Raw genomic sequence first — 10,215 nt, forward strand, 5'->3', positions numbered from 1 at the left:
ATTTTCTTAAATTTTAGGCTCATGTCTTTTGTCAAGTTTGGGAGATGATCAGCTATGTTTTCTCAAAATATTCTTCTTTTTTTCCTTTACATTTCTTTCAAATACGTTTTAATCCCTACATTTCTTTTTTTCTCATTCTGGGATTCTTGTGACATGAATAGATTTTTGTTTTTGTAGATTTTTTTCTTCTCTTCTTAGTTCATATGAGATACTTTCTGTTGTTCTACCTTCAAGGTACTGACTCCTCTGTTATCTACATTGTCCTACTGAGCCAGTTTACTGCGTTGCAAAAAATTTAGTTATATTTTTTCAGTTCTAATTGTTAATTACATTCTTTTTTATATCTTTCTGTCCTGAGACTTACTTTCATTTGATTCCATCACAACTGCAATAGCTTGTGGAAGCATTTTTATAATACTTCCTTTCAAACCCATTGGAAATCCCAACATCTAGGTCATCATTGATCTTAGCGATCTTTGGATTGTGTGGCATTGTCAAGATGATATTTTTCTGGACTTTGGCATGGTGAATGTTCTTGATTATCCATCTTGCCTATTTGGGGTCTTATGTCATGTGTCTCTGGACCATCTTCATTCTGGTGGATGAGCAGGTGGTGGGTCTACAAGAGCGTGGCTAGTACTAGAAGCCCCAGTTATGTGCCCAAACTAGAAGAAGCAAACTGAAGTCTGGCCAAACACAGCCGTGAGGTTCCAGTGCACCTGTGGGGAATGTCACATCTTCCTGTCATTCTTACCAGAAGCCAGAGATGAGGGCTGCAGTATCAACAAGACATTTCCCCCCTCTACTTTGAGAAAGAGGGATTTGGCCAGAATGACCAGCAGCCAGGGGAGGAGACCAGCCAGGACACCCTCAGCTAGTGAGGGGCACTGAGAGCATCCTGGGGAAAGTGATGGCCAGAGTCCATGAGAGAAAACGAGTACAAAACCAAGTCCAGAGAGCCCCAGGCTGGCTGGCAGTCAGGGCTCTGAATCTAGAGTTCGGCTTAGGGGGAAAGGGGCCAAAAGGAGAGATGCCAAAAGGAGAGATGGTGGAGAGGCGGAGGGATTCAGGAGAAAGAACATGGATGGGCTGGGGAAGCCTCTGAATCCTTATCACCAGCTGGAAGTTGTGGGGTGGTCTGACAGGGCAGGTCTGTTGGATGAATGGATCGGCAGCATGCCAGACACCCCACTCCTGTAGAGTCCCCCTAACTCTGTCAGGAAGAGTACACTTGTCTCCCTCCCCCTGAATTCAGGTGAGAGACATCTCTTGACTACTCTAGTGGTCCAGGGCATCCTTGCCGGGGTCCCAGGGCTGGGAGCTGCCATGATGCCTCCTGGAGGCAGGGGGCTTTCCCCCTGGGTGGAGTGCAACCCCACATAGAGGGTGGGGCTATGTGAGTGAGGGGTGGGTGACCGAGGAAGGACAGCTGAGGTAGGCCAGGAATACCCAAGAGCAGTGGAATGGAGTGTGCTGCTAGCTGCAGGGAGGGTGAAATTGGAAGGAGAAAGCCCTGGGGCCAATCACCTCAGACTTTGCAGATAAAGGGCGGTGCATGGACACGCTTGAAAGCTGTGCAAATGGTGTCCACGGCTCAGACTGCCTTCCCGGGCTCCTGAGGTCGTGGCATAGCAGGGGCGGGGGTCCTGTCCTGTGGCTAGGACAGCTGGCCTGTGTTGCCACCAGTCTGCAGGGTGGGCGGAAAACCTGTGGAGATGGCTTTTTCTTATCCAACTGATAAGAAAGTGTGGGCGCCAGTGCAGGGCAAGGAGCATAAATGGGCTGGGGAAATCTGATAGACCGTGTTTCCTAGGAAGGAAGCACCACGGACCATCCTGTTGAGAGCAACCCCACCTCCAAGCTGGTGTTTGGACCTGGGGAGGAGACGTCCATGGTGACACCCTCAATAATAGTTTCCATAGGAATTCTTAAGTTCCGTGAGCAGTTGGAGAACTGGGTTTCATCCATGGAGGTGGAAAGCCCAGGCAAGGGGCAGGCTCCACATTTTGAATCAGGGAATGGCACGCTCCAGCAACTTGATTCATCCAGCAAACATTTATTGAACATATGCTGAGAAAGAATATCAAGTAAACAAAACAAAATAACATGACAAAGCACTTAATTCAGCCTGAATGGGAGGATGGTGAGAGATGTGATGTACAAGAGTTTTAGGAAGTTAGGAACTTTGAGATGGCAGGTAAAGTCTATAATGACATTGAATTCTGAGATTTCTCAATTGGCAGAAGCTTTTCCTCTCATCTGAGATTGAGTATCAGGGAGGAAGAAGTGGTAGTAAGTTCATGAGCAAAGGTGTGGAGGATGCAGTCAGTGTGAGCCATGTAAGCAGTGAGCTTCTGCCAGCTGTCCAGGTGGGGCTGTCCAGTGGGTAGGAGGAAACATGGGTCTAACAGGAGAGGAGCTTGGGCTGGGCATTTTTAGGTTGCTTCAGTAGGGGTAATTTGAGATCTTAGGTTTAGGTTTAAAAAAGCGTTGCATGGATAGTGGCCTACATGCTATAGTAGGCCATCTTCTCTCCAGCAAACACAGTTGGAAACTAAAGGCACATATTAAATTTAGGAAAGACTTTAATGGGAGAAAATATTCAACCAGAAAATCAATTACAGAAAATTTTTATAAAATATATGTTCTGTGTATTTGTGGCTCCTATGTATAGTTTTACAATAATGACCTTTCAATTTCACATCTGCTGTGTCAGATCAGTTTTAAGGAATTACTCTTGACAGCCTTTGGCAAAACTGAGCTTACTCTCTGCCTCCCCCAATATCCAGACACTACCTTTTCAAGTCTGGTGTGTGAGTTTTAGGCAGTAGGCAACTCTTCAGTAACAAAAGTTGCTCATAAAAAAACAGATCAGGGGTCTGGAAGTATCCTTCGACTCAGATATCTAGAGGCTGGGATTCCATGATGTGTCATTTATCTAGTGGACAGTGGTCATCAAAATTTTAGGTGTAGGACCTCTTATTTCCTTCCACAGAAGAATCGCTTCCACAGAAATCCACTTCATGAACATGAGCAAGGTAGAGCACTCTTGTCGAATGGTTGAAGTGAGGATGATAATCCTAAAATCCTTCCTAAACCCTCAAAGAAGTGGACCCTGCCACCCAGACACAGAATGCTGGGGTCCTCCTGATCACAGATGGGAAAGCTGTGTGCCAGAAGACGCTTCTTCAGACATGGACTCCCTCATGCTCCTGCAAAGACACCTATCCGTGTGGACTCCAATGGGCCCAATGCACTGACGGTACTTTTGCTGTCTCGGTTTCCAGCGCTGCCAACAGCAAATGGTGCCCTAACCACTATGCTTTCAGCATAACTTATCATCCCATTTTCCAAACTCCTCATTGGCCACTGCTCCCCTACTCCCACTCCAATCCAGACACACACTGGCACACATTATCTTTCTACCCACTTGACTATTCTCTATTCTCAGCACGGAATTAGCTGCCCTCCCTCTAACTCACCAAACCTACCTTAAATTCTCATTTGAAAAAGAGGCCCTTACTAGTGCTTTACCTGGTAGCTCTCCACTCCAAGAAACACAGTGGGCCTTCTTTACCTTCTTTTTCATGCTTCCTTCTTTTAAACGTATCCTCAGATCACATTCAAGCACCCTCAACAAGAGTATGGAACTTGGCTCATTTTATTTACACCTATTCCTTCTGCTTCCCCAGAACACTGCAAAGATGTTTTGTTTATTTCTGTCATTTACCCAGAGAGGACTGTTGAGTCTCCAAATGTAATTGTTGATGTGACTATTTCTTCTTTCAGCTCAATCAGATTCTTTTTCTTGTATTTTGAAGCTCTGTTTTTAGGTGTACACACTTAAGATTGTTGTATTTTCTTGGTGAATTGACATTTTTCTTAAGATTTATTTATTTTGAGAGAGTGAGAATGAGAGAGAGAGAGTACATGACAGCGGGGAGGGTTAGAGGGAGAAGCAGGCTCCCCGCTGTGCGGGGAGCCCGACGCGGGACTCGATCCCGGGACTCCAAGACCATGACCTGAGCTGAAGGCAGTCGCTCAACCAACTGAGCCACCCAGGCGCCCCGAATTGACTCTTTTATCATTATGTGATGTTCCTTTCTATGCATGGTAAATTTCCTTCTTATAAAGTCAACTTTTTCTGATATTTCATTTATAGTCCTACTTTCCCCTGATCCCTAACCTTGACAACCACTCATGTGTTTTCTATCACTGTAGTTTTGTCTTTTTCAAAAACGCTATAGAAATAGAAGAACAGAGCACGTAATTTATCGAGACTGGTTTCTTTCACTCAGGAAATTGCATTTGAGGCTCATCCAAGTTGTATGTATCAATAGTTTATTACTTTTCTGTTGCTGAGTAGTAACCCATTGTACAAGTGTACCACAGTTTGTCCGTTCATTCATAGAAGGACATTTGGGTCAAAACAAACAGATTTTAGCAAATATGAATAGCTGCTATACACATTCACAGGTATGTTTTTGTGTGAACATAGGTTCTTATTTCTTCCAGGAGTGGCATTGGTGAGTCATATAGTGTCTATATGTTTAGAAGAAATGACCAAATTATTTTCCGCAGAGGCTGTACCATTTTACATTCTGACCAGTAATATATGAGAGTTCAAGTTGCTCTTTATTCTTGTTAACATTTAGTAAGGTCAGTAATTTTTAAAATATCAGTCACTCTCAAGTGTGTGTTGTGTTAACTCATCTTATTTTTAATTTGCATTTCTCTTAATTGATGTAGAACAATTTTCATGTGCATATTTGTCATCCATATGCCCACTTTGGTGATGTGTCTATCAAGATCATTTACCCATTTTTAAAAGCCAAATGTCCATTGACAAATGAATAAATAAAGAAGATGTGGTATATAAATATACAATGGAATATTGCTCAGTCATCAGAAAGGATGAATGCCTACCATTTACATCAGTGTGGATGGAACTGGAGGGTATTATGCTAAGTGGAATAAGTCAATCAGAGAAAGATAATTATAATATGGTTTCATTCATATGTGGAATATAAGAAACAGTGCAGAGGATCATAGGGGAAGGGAGGGAAAACCAGAATGGAAAGAAATCAGAGAGACAAACCTTGAGAGACTCTTAACTATAGGAAACAAACTAAGGGTTGCTGTAGGGGAGGTGGGGGGCATGGGGTAATTGGGTGATGGGCATTAAGGAGGGCACATGATGTGATGAGCACTGGGTGTTATATGCAACTGATGAATTATTGAACCCTACATCTGAAACTAATGATGTACTGTATGTTGGTTAATTGAATTTTTTAAAAAAGACAATTCAAAAGCCATGAAAAAAATTTAAAAATGGGTCATTTGTTTGCTAGTTTTTGAGTTTTGAAAAACTTTGATGTATTCTGGATACAAGTCTCTTGTTGGATATATGATTTGCAAATACTTTCTAACAGTCTGTAGTTTGACTTTTTATTCTGATTTTCTCAGAGCAAAGGTTTTTAATTTTGAGGAAGTCTAACTCCAGGTCATGAGATTTTCTCCTACGTTTTCTTTAAAAATTTTATAGTTTTCCCTTAGCATTTAGATCGATGATACATTTTAACTTGATTTTGTACTATAAACTGTTAGGTTTAAGTAGAAGTTCTTTTTTGTTTCTTTTTTTGTTTCTTTTTTTAAAAATATGTGTGTCTAATTGTTCTATTACCATTTATTGAAAAGACCAACATTTCTCAATTGAATTGTCTTACTCCTTCATAAAAAACTCTACCGGTCCTCTTTGTGTGGGTCTATTTCTGGACTCTAATCAGTTCTACCAATCTATGTGTATATCCTTTAGCTAATACCACACCATCTTTTTTTAAAAATTTTTTATTGTTATGTTAATCACCATATATTACATCATTAGTTTTTGATGTAGTGTTCCACGATTCATTGTTTGTTCATAACACCCAGTGCTCCATGCAGAATGTGCCCTCTTTAATACCCATCACCAGGCTAACCCATCCCCCTCCCCTCCTCCCCTCCAGAACCCTCAATTTGTTTTTCAGAGTCCATCATCTCTCATTGTTCGTCTCCCCCTCTGACTTACTCCCCTTCATTCTTCCTCTCCTGCTATCTACTTCTATTTCCTTTTTTTAATTATGTTGCGTTCTTTCAGAAGTACAGATCTGCGATTCAGTAGTCTTGCATAATTCACAGCGCTCACCATAGCACATACCCTCCCCAATGTCTATCACCCAGCCACCCCATCCCTCCCACCCCCAACCACTCCAGTAACACTCAGTTTGTTTCCTGAGATTAAGAATTCCTGATACCACTTAGGTCATATGATACATGTCTTTCTCTGTTTGACTTATTTCACTCAGCATAAAACCCTCCAGTTCCATCCACGTCGTTGCAAATGGCAAGATCTCATTCCTTTTGATGGCTGCATAATATTCCATTGTGTATATATACCACTGTTCTTTATCCATTCATCTGTCGATGGACATCTTGGCTGTTTAAAAGTGGATGGTATTTTGATAGGGATTGCATTGAATGTGTAGATTGCTCTAGGTAGCATTGACATCTTCACAATGTTGGTTCTCCCAATCCATGAGCATGGAACGTTTTTCCATTTCTTTGTGTCTTCTTCAATTTCTTTCATGAGTATTTTATAGTTTTCTGAGTACAGATCCTTTGCCTCTTTGGTTCAATTTATTCCTAGGTATCTAATGGTTTTGGGTGTAATTGTAAATGGGATCGACTCCTTGATTTGTCTCTCTTCTGTCTTGTTGTTGGTGTATAGGAATACCACTGATTTCTGTGCATTGATTTTATAGCCTGCTAACTTGACTGAATTCCTGTATGAGTTCTAGCAGTTTTGGGGTGGAGTCTTTTGGGTTTTCCACATACAGTATCATATCATCTGCAAAGAGTGAGAGTTTGACTTCCTCTTTGCCGATTTGGATGTCTTTGATTTCTTTTTGTTGTCTGATTGCTGTGGCTAGGACTTCTAATACTATGTTGAATAGCAGTGGTGAGAGTGGACATCCCTGCCGCGTTCCTGACCTTAGGGGAAAAGCTCTCAGCCTTTCCCCATTGCGAATGATATTCGCTGTAGGTTTTTCATAGATGGCTTTTATGATATTGAGGTATGTACCCTCTAACCCTATACTCTGAAGAGTTTTGCTCAAGAAAGGATCCTGTACTTTGTCAAATGCTTTTTCTGCATCTATTGAGAGGCTCATATGTTTCTTGTTCTTTCTTTTGTTAATGTATTGTATCACGTTTGATTGATTTGCGGATGTTGAACCAGCCTTGCAGCCCAGGGATAAATCCCATTTGGTCGTGGTGAATAATCCTTTGAATGTACTGTTGGATCCTATTGGCTAGTATTTTGGTGAGAATTTTTGCATCCATGTTCATCAAGGATATTGGTCTGTAATTCTCCTTTTTGATGGGGTCTTTGTCTGGTTTTGGGATCAAGGTAATGCTGGCCTCATAAAATGAGTTTGGAAGTTTTCCTTCCATTTCTATGTTTTGGAACAGTTTCAGGAGAATAGGTATTAATTGTTTAAATATCTGATAGAATTCCCCTGGGAAGCCATCTGGCCCTCGGCTTTTGTTTCTTGGGAGATTTTGGATGACTGCTTCAATTTCCTTAGTGGTTATAGTTCTGTTCAGGTTTTCTATTTCTTCCTGGTTCAATTTTGGTAGTTGATACATCTCTAGGAATGCACCCATTTCTTCCAGGTTACCTAATTTGCTGGCATAGAGTTGCTCATAATATATTCTTATAATTGTTTGTATTTCTTTTGTGTTGGTTGTGATCTCTCCTCTTTCATTCATGATTATGATGATTTTGGTCATTTCTCTTTTCTTTTTGATCAGTCTGGCCAGGGGTTTATCAATCTTGTTAATTCTTTCAAAGAACCAGCTCCTAGTTTCGTTGATCTGTTCTACCATTCTTTTGGTTTCTAGTTCATTGATTTCTGCTCTGATCTTTATTATTTCTCTTCTCCTGCTGGGTTTAGGCTTTATTTGCTGTTCTTTTTCCAGCTCCTTTAGGTGTAGGGTTAGGTTGTGTATTTGAGACCTTTGTTGTTTCTTGAGAAAGGCTTGTATTGCTATATACTTTCCTCTCAGGACTGCCTGTGCTGTATCCCAAAGATTTTGAACAGTTGTGTTTTCATTTTCATTGGTTTCCATGAATTTTTTTAATTCTTCTTTAATTTCCTGGTTGACCCATTCATTCTTTAGTAGGATGCTCTTTATCCTCCATGTATTTAAGTTCTTTCCGACTTACCTCTTGTGATTGAGTTCTAGTTTCAAAGCATTGTGGTCTGAAAATATGCAGGGAATGATCCCAGTCTTTTGGTACCGGTTGAGACCTGATTTGGGACCTAGGATGTGATCAATTCTGGAGAATGTTCCATGGGCACTAGAGAAGAATGTGTATTCCGTTGCTTTGGGATGGAATGTTCTGAATATGTCTGTGAAGTCCATTTGGTCCAGTGTGTCATTTAAAGTCTTTATTTCCTTGTTGATCTTTTGCTTAGATGATCTGTCCATTTCAGTCAGGGGGGTCATAAAGTCCCCCACTATTATTGTATTGTTGTCAATGTGTTTCTTTGCTTTTGTTATTAATTGCCTTATATAATTGGCTGCTCCCATGTTTGGGGCATAGATATTTACAATTGTTAGATCTTCTTGTTGGATAGACTCTTTAAGTAGGATATAGTGTCCTTCCTCATCTCTTATTACAGTCTTTGTTTTAGTTTCTAAATTCCTTTAGTTTTTGTTTGTTCTGGAAGCTTTTAATCTCTCCTTCTATTTTCGATGACAGCCTAGCTGGATATAGTATTCTTGGCTGCATATTTTTCTCGTTTAGTGCTCTGAAGATATCTTGCCAGTCCTTTCTGGCCTGCCTGGTCTCTGTGGATAGGTCTGTTGCCAATCTAATGTTTCTACCATTGTAGGTTACATATCTCTTCTCCCGAGATGCTTTCAGGATTTTCTCTTTGTCTCTGAGACTCGTAAGTTTTACTATTAGATGTCGGGGTGTTGACCTATTATTATTGATTTTGAGAGGGGTTCTCTGTGCCTCCTGGATTTTAATGCCTGTTTCCTTCCTCACATTAGGGAAGTTCTCTGCTATTATTTGCTCCAATATACCTTCTGCCCCTCTCTCTCTCTCCTCTTCTTCTGGGATCCCAATTATTCTAATGTTGTTTCGTCTTATCATTTCACTTATCTCTCGAATTCTGCCCTCGTGATCCTGTAGTTGTTTCTCTCTCTTTTTCTCAGCCTCTTTATTGTCCATCATTTGGTCTTCTATATCACTGATTCTCTCTTCTGCCTCATTTATCATAGCATTTAGTGCCCCCATTTTTTATTGCACCTCATCAATAGCCTTTTTGATTTCGACTTGTTTAGATTTTAGTTCTTTTATTTCTTCCGAAAGGGTTTCTCTCATAACTTCCACGCTTTTTTCAAGCCCATGTAGTATCTTTAAAGTCATGATTCTGAACTCTTTCTGACATCGTACTAATGTCCGTATTGAGTAGGTCCCTGGCTGACGGTACTACCTCTTGTTCATTTTGCTGAGGTGATTTTTTTCGTCTTGTCATTTTGTCCAGAGGAGAATAGATGAATGAGAGAACAAAATGCTAACAGGTTTACAACGTCCCCAGCAAATATACTGTATACCAATCAGAAAAGACCTGAAACCAGGGCAAAAGAAAGGGAAAGAAAGAAAAAAGAAAGAGAAAAAAAAAGATAAAAAACAGAACAATACAAAAAAAGCAGAATATGATCAAATATGATCAGGCTAGTGCATAGATCAGTTCCACACACTAGATTTTAGGAGTATTTTGGTCTGTTAAAAAAAAGTGCCTCCTAAAATTTTAAAGGAAGAAAGACATATGTACAAAATAAGGGTTGATACAATGAAGGGATGGAAGATGACTGTAAAGATCAAAATTATAAAAGATTTTATAAAAGGACTTGATAAGATAAGAAGTTGTTTGAAAAAAGAAAGAAGATTTAAGGAAAAAAAAAGGAAAAAGGGAGAGAATGTGATCAGGCAGGAGACTAGAACAAAGCCATACACTAGTGATTTAGGGTATATTTTGATCTGTTAGAAGAAACTGTATCTCAAAATTTTAAAGAGAGAACAACTTACATATATATGCCAAAAATAAGTGTAACTACTATGAAAGGATAAAATATGACTCTAAAAATGAAAAATAAAAA

Source organism: Eumetopias jubatus, unplaced genomic scaffold (assembly GCF_037043125.1).
Source record: "Eumetopias jubatus isolate StellerSeaLion01/CBP00866 unplaced genomic scaffold, mEumJub1_p1.0 scaffold_17, whole genome shotgun sequence".
Lineage (NCBI taxonomy): Eukaryota > Metazoa > Chordata > Mammalia > Carnivora > Otariidae > Eumetopias > Eumetopias jubatus.